General features: G+C 35.7%; 1 pseudogene; it reads left to right on the forward strand.

Annotated features, from left to right (window-relative positions):
- The first annotated feature begins 1,703 nt into the window (after positions 1 to 1,703).
- On the forward strand, positions 1,704 to 1,811 carry LOC127490898 (U2 spliceosomal RNA; annotated as a pseudogene).
- The last annotated feature ends 5,199 nt before the right edge of the window (positions 1,812 to 7,010 follow it).

Consider the following 7,010-nt stretch of genomic DNA (forward strand, 5'->3'; position numbering starts at 1 on the left):
AATAAAATTGTGGGTAGTGAAAGTTTTTTAAGTCAGTGGTGGACAGAAAAAGAAGCTGAAGAGGAGCAAGAAATAAATGAAAAGAAACAGGCCTACTTGTATTTGAGGAAACCAGCAGCAATTCAAGGACACCTGCAGCTACAGGAAGAAGGGTTACTGACATTGCCAATCCAGCCAGTAAATCCAAAAATGAGGAGTATTAAACAGTAGCTACTAATCTTGGTAGTATATAGCAGGTTAAAAGATTTAATGGTTACACTTTTAAATGTTTATTTATTTCTTTGAAAGGCATTGAGAGAGAAAGATCCTTCTGTCCACTGATTTACCCTCCAAATGCCCACAGCATCTAGGGCTGGGTCAGGTTAAAGTCAGAAACCTAAAACGCCATCCAAATCTTCTACCCTATCAATGGAGTGAGCATAAAATAATGAATCAGGAGCAAATGGGATTAAAAACACTCACATAAACTGGACTTAAATATAGAAAGGAACCCTTAAGGAGACTAGTGTGTAAGTAGTGGCATACATTGTTATGAAATTAGTTTCTTTCTTGATGATCTATGAAATGAATTTCACATTGAAGGTAAGAAATCTGAGAATCAAAAACAGTAATGAAAGTTCAAGACTGATGTCACAGACAGTGAGAAGGAATGTGTAAGTGGTCAACTCTTGGGTAAATCACCTGTTTTCTTTTTGAAGATAAATCAGATTTACTCTTTTTTTTTTAAACTTTTATTTAATGAATATAAATTTCCAAAGTACAGCTTATGATCACCATGGCCTCCCCCCCATAACGTCCCTCCCACCCGCAACCCTCCCCTTTCCTACTCCCTCTCCCCTTCCATTCACATCAAGATTCATTTTCAATTCTCTTTATATACAGAAGATCAGTTTAGCATACATTAAGTAAAGATTTCAACAGTTTGCTCCTACACAGAAACATAAAGTGAAAAATACTGTTTGAGTACTAGTTATAGCATTAAATCTCAATGTATAGCACACTAAGGACAGAGATCCTACATGAGGAGCAAGTGCACAGTGACTCCTGTTGTTGACTTAACAAATTGACACTCTTGTTTATGGCCTCAGTAATCACCCTAGGCTCTTGTCATGAGCTGCCAAGGCTATGGAAGCCCCCTGAGTTCACCGACTCTGATCATATTTAGACAAGGCCATGCTCAAAGTGGAAGTTCTCTCCTCCCTTCAGAGAAAGGTACCTCCTTCTTTGATGACCCATTCTTTCCACTGGGATCTCACTCGCACAGATCTTTCATTTAGGTGTTTTTTTTTTTTTTTTTTTCCCCAGAGTGTCTTTGCTTTCCATGCCTGAAATACTCTCATGGGCATTTCAGCCAGATCCGCATGCCTTAAGGGCTGATTCTGAGGCCAGAGTGCTGTCCAGGACATCTGCCATTCTATGGGTCTGCTGTGTATCTCACTTTCCATGTTGGATCGTTCTCTCCCTTTTTGATTCTGTCAGCTAGTCTTTGCAGACACTATTCTTGTTTATGTGATCCCTTTGGTTCTTAGTCCTATCATTATGATCAATTGTGAACAGAAATTGATCACTGGGACTAGTGAGATGGCATTGGTACATGCCACCTTGATGGGATTGAATTGGAATCCCCTGGTATGTTTCTAACTCTATCGTTTGAGGCAAGTCAGCTTGAGCATGTCCCGAATTGCACATCTCTTCCCTCTCTTACTCCCACTCGGCCTTTTGGCTAAGATCAAGTGTAGTATCTGCTCTTATCAGATTTACTCTTTTTAATGAAGTATTTTGCCTGCTTTTACCTATTTGCTGTACATTTTCTTAATGTAGTCTTAATTTTACGTATTTTTGTGTGCACTGTTTTCACTTGGTGTTTGGCTACTTTGCTTTGTCCCACCTTTCTTTGCTGTAACTCCTTATATAGCAACAACTAGGATATGTACTATGTTCACATGTAAAGACAGGTATACACATGGAAGAATTGAAAGGTAAAAATAAAATAAAAATAATGGCACAGACCCTTAGTAGAGAAAGTACAATTTTTATATATGGTGAAAGAGTTAAATAATAAAAAATTAGTAATACTTTACATAGTAACTTTTTATTTGTGTAGCTTTAACTTTTTATTTTCTATTGAATTTTATTAATGGCCTAGGGAACATTTTCTTATACTTATTAAAACAAATATGATATCACCTATGTTGAATGTTGTCTCTCTTTGTTAGCTTTATGAGGATTTTGAACATAATATCTTATAATCATTGTTAATTTCCTTGTTTAGTCTCTCATTTCCCAGTAACATGGTTAAATCCTTGAAGGGGAGTAATTGTTGGAAAATAATTAGGTAATTTTTATCACACAATATACCTTACCTTGAAGAATCTCAGCTCCCAGGTCCTTCTTTTCTCTAAACTTCCATTCCATCTTACCCTCCTATGGAGGGTTAAATATAACATGTATGGAGGGCTAAATACAACATGTATGATGTGTGGAAACACTCCATTAAATTCAGTTGATGACGTTTCATTTTTCTAGTGTAAATTTATTTTTGGTGAAACTACTGCTCACTTCTTAAAATTCTGTGTTAACTTGCCTATTTATCTAACTAACTAGCTCTCTTGTTCTAGCTTAAATACCTCTTTTGCTGTCTCTGGTGTATTTTTTACCTCATGTATTTTTGTGGAGAGAAGAATCCACCTCCCATAAAATAGGTTGAAAATGCCAGATACTCATTTTTACAGTTCTCTAATATCTAGCCTAGTAATGTCTTCAGAATAAACCTACTCCTTTCTCACACTTTGAAAATACTTCTTAAAATATTAGTTGATTTGAATGGCAGAGTGATAGAGAGACAGGTTGGCAGAAAACCTGCTGATTCACTCCACAAATGGCCACAATAACTTGGGGGAAGGGGGCAAAAGCCAGGAACACCTCCCTTTATCTCACATGGGTGGCAGAAACCCGGGTACCTGAACCATCATCTACTGCTTCTCAGTGCATTAACAGGGACCTAGACGATAAGTAGAGGTGCCGGGACATGAACTGGTACTCTGATACAGAATGTAGGCATCTTATCCCACTGTGCCACAATATCATCCCCCAAAATATTTTCTGTTAAAAGACTACTAAGAGATAACAACATTGATGATCTGTTCTGGCTGAGAGGAGTTAACAATGTGGGCAATATCCAGTTTCTAGGAGTAGCCGTGAGCATGGTTCTAGTAGCAGTGACTGGCTGTAGCCATGGTAGAGGACTGCTGGACTTCGACTTTGGATGGTTGTGGTGTCCTTTTGGAATTGGTGTTGTGTGTGACTTGTCATTTTTGCTACACTACTTACCTTATTCCTGTTCATACTTTGTAGCCCAGTTCTTGAATTTTCCTGGTTGTTCAGTGAGCAATAGAATGTTAGTTGTTTTCTAATACATTATTTTACGATGAATTACTGAGTTGGTTTCTGTGCTCATTGTGAATAAGAGATTGATAAATTGGAGTGTATTATCATTTTCATTTTATTTTGTGTGTTTTTGGTTTGACATGACTTATTCCTTGTGATCCTTAAATAGAGTCAAGATTTTATACATGTAATTTGATATATAGCCAATGATCTTAATATTGATTCTAGGTCCTAGGTAAATTGTGTGCTTCTGTGTAATTAACTAGAAGGGCTCAAAATGTTTCAAGCACAGACTATATCAAAATTATCTATTTCAAAATTTAGTGATTTTTGTTGTTTTTAAGTTTAATGTATCACCAATAAAATCCATACAATTTCAACACATTTGTACAATTAATTAGAATAAGAAATTTTCATTTGAGCTATCCCATTTTTTTTTTCCTTGGGCTATAGTGTTAAAATACTGTGTGGACATTTGGTGTGCTCTCTGCAAAATGAGGAAATATAACCTTATCACCGCTTAACATACCAAGTGTCAAACTAAATTTAGCTGAGACTTGTCCTGTTGTATGAGTTCCCACTTACCCGAGTTGACTCCCATTAGCCACTGTGCCATAATGGCTTGTGGGAAGACTGAACAGAAAATTGAATTAATGCAAGCCATTTCTCAATCATTTCTCATTCTCATAAAATGATTAAAGTTGATGTAAGAGGGCTCATTAAAACAGAAAACATTAGGCTCATTAAAAAACCATTAAACCATTTCACTCCTCTGATTTATTTTATTGTAACCTTATTTAGCCATTGTTTAAAAGTCACTGCACCCCAAATTTCTTTTCTTATTGTATGGCTATACGGTCATTTCAAGATTGAAATCATCTCATACTATTCTTTGAGGCCACCATTTGACTGTGACCAGTTAAGATCAGTTAACAATACTCAGAATGGATTTACTTCCCCATATTTATTTTAACTATTTTTAATGCATAAAATTTCTTTACCTTTTGATCATGCATTATGCAAACTTGAAGCTTTTACTGCTTATACAAGCTGACTGAGTGCTCATTAGTCATTGTATGATAGTAATGTGACTATTGTTAAACAGTGGTGATTTCTGTTGCCAAATAAAATAATAGGTCTACCTTGGAAAAATGTATCTCTATGAGAGGATTCAGCTTGAGTTTTAACTTTAATGTAATTTAGATACTTATAGATACTAATTTAGATACTAACAGATTGTAATTTTATCTTAAGATATTTCCTTAATGTGCCTTTGAAAAAACAGAATTCAGTACATGTTGGAATTCAAACAGAAGAGACATGCATTGTATGTTATGCTCATATTAAGCAAAGTCATACTAGCAAGAGACAAGCCCTGAAATCTCAGTGGCTTCTACCTAATTGTCAGAGTCTGATGCTGACTACAGTTCACCCTAAATATCTTGTGGCTGTACTTCCAGAAAACAGTCACATGATGAAGCACCGTCCACATCTCTTAAGGACTCATTGTCTTCCAAACAATGAAGCAGAGCATAAACACAGCCATTTCAATTTAATGTGGGGATTTGAATAGACCTTTTCTTCAACTCTCTAGCTCTCAAAAACATCTATCAATGCCAAAACCTCACCTTCAAATTTTACCTCTTCCCAGTTCTCTTTCCATTCTCTCTCTCTTACTGGTGTTGATTCTGTAGCCGCCTGCTAATAAACCCGTCATCCAGTAAACTTGATGTTGGCATCTACTTCACAGATATCTGCATTGTAAACTATGTAGTCTTCAGTGTTTCTGAGGCAGGAAAACAAAGAGGTGGACAAGGTAGACTGGCTGTCAAGTGCCGCAGCCCAGAACGTCCTCATGGTTCATGGGCTAGTGTTAGTCATGTGGAACCCAAGGAACTGTAAGTTGACAGTGGAAATGTAAGAAGCACTATGACTATTGCTGCCATCCTGACCTGACAAGCAAACTCAACGAGAATAGCATTTTGGACATAGTGAAATCATAATTAATCATTGTAGTTATTGCAAATATTTTCTTTATAATGAAATTTGTTGGTTTTCATGTGAAATGATTTTGTCAATGTTTTTGTTGATTTCTCTGATTCCTTATATTTATAATTCCCCCATCCCACCACACCAAGCATTCTGATGCAGCATTGACCTATGAGTAAAGAAAAGATGAAAATCTGGGGCTTTTTTCTGCATTGAGTCATAACTTCATTGGTTGACAGTATAGCTATACATAGAATACCCTTTTGATACAGTAGCTCCTATGTCTACAATTTTTGCTTCCTGAGCTTTCATTTTCCTATAGTCAGCCTTTGTCCAAAAATATTAATAAGGGATTTTGGTAATAAGCAATTAATACATTTTAAATCCATGTTATTCTGAGTAATGAGGTGAAATCTTGTGCCATCCCATTCTGTACCACCCAGAGAATGAATCATCCCATATATCCAAGCTATTTATGCTCACCTCCTACTGATCACCTTGTATCTGTCTCAGTTATTAGATCCATGGTTGTGGTATCCTATTATTTGTGTTCAAATAAGGCCTCATCATTCACATACTTCATTTCATTATGTGGGCTTTATATCATCTCACATTATCAGAAGAAGAGAAAAGTAGAGTACAAACAGTACAGGAAGGTATTTTGAGAGAGAGAGAACATATGTTATCGTAATTATCCTTCTTGTTACTAATTATTAATAATCTCTTAACTTCCTAATTTATGAATAATCTTTATAGTAAAAATGTGTGTATCAGCAAAAATGCGGTTTTTCTAGGGTTTGGTTCTGTTCATAGTTTTATTTATTATCTCGTGATTTTGTCCTATGGATAAGAGAGGATGCTGAATTATGGTAAAACATGTTGTACCTCTGTCCAATGTCATAGTTTTACATAATGACAAGTGAATGTTATATGGTCATACTGACAAAGGAAATAAAAATTATCAATACATGGGGAGCTAACTGATCAGCTACAGTGATCAAGCTGAGTGCTATTATCATCTCATTTATAAGAAATAAAGAGATCTTTAGAAACAAGAAAACACTTCCAAGGTTACCACCTGGTAAAGTTAGCTTGGAATACAATTTACGCATTTTTGGCTTCAAAGTGTGAGCTATTAACTTAGACTTTGGACTTCTTTGGAGAATAATTCTCTGAAGTCTCCAACCTTTTCTCCCCTCAGTGCCTCTCCATGTTGTTTTGTTTTTTTAGATAAAAGAGTGGTGAAATTGGAAACCAAATATATGGCATTTCATTGATATTCAAATAGAATTTTGTACACTGGAATAGACACTTTGGCAAGATAAAATCATGACATAGCTGATTGCCACTAAACACTGTGCATGTATCTCTCCATATTTAATTTTAAAACAATGGTCTGGGACCTACTTAAAATAAATTAGTCTTAAAATTGCCTGCAAGGTAAAAGCTTGCTGATTTACCCTATTGAAATGCCTTTATGACTTGATCTGTTACTGAGATCATCTTTGTTTTCTGTCCTTGAGTAAACTGGTATTTTTATAATGGAATAACCCTAATACTGACATTTTAATTTACTACTATACTGCTGGCTACTAATATTAACAACACTAATACTGATATTTCTGCTTATGAGG

Source organism: Oryctolagus cuniculus, chromosome 6 (genome assembly GCF_051225735.1).
Source record: "Oryctolagus cuniculus isolate XC-2025 breed Fujian yellow rabbit chromosome 6, ASM5122573v1, whole genome shotgun sequence".
In the NCBI taxonomy this organism is placed as follows: Eukaryota; Metazoa; Chordata; class Mammalia; order Lagomorpha; family Leporidae; genus Oryctolagus; species Oryctolagus cuniculus.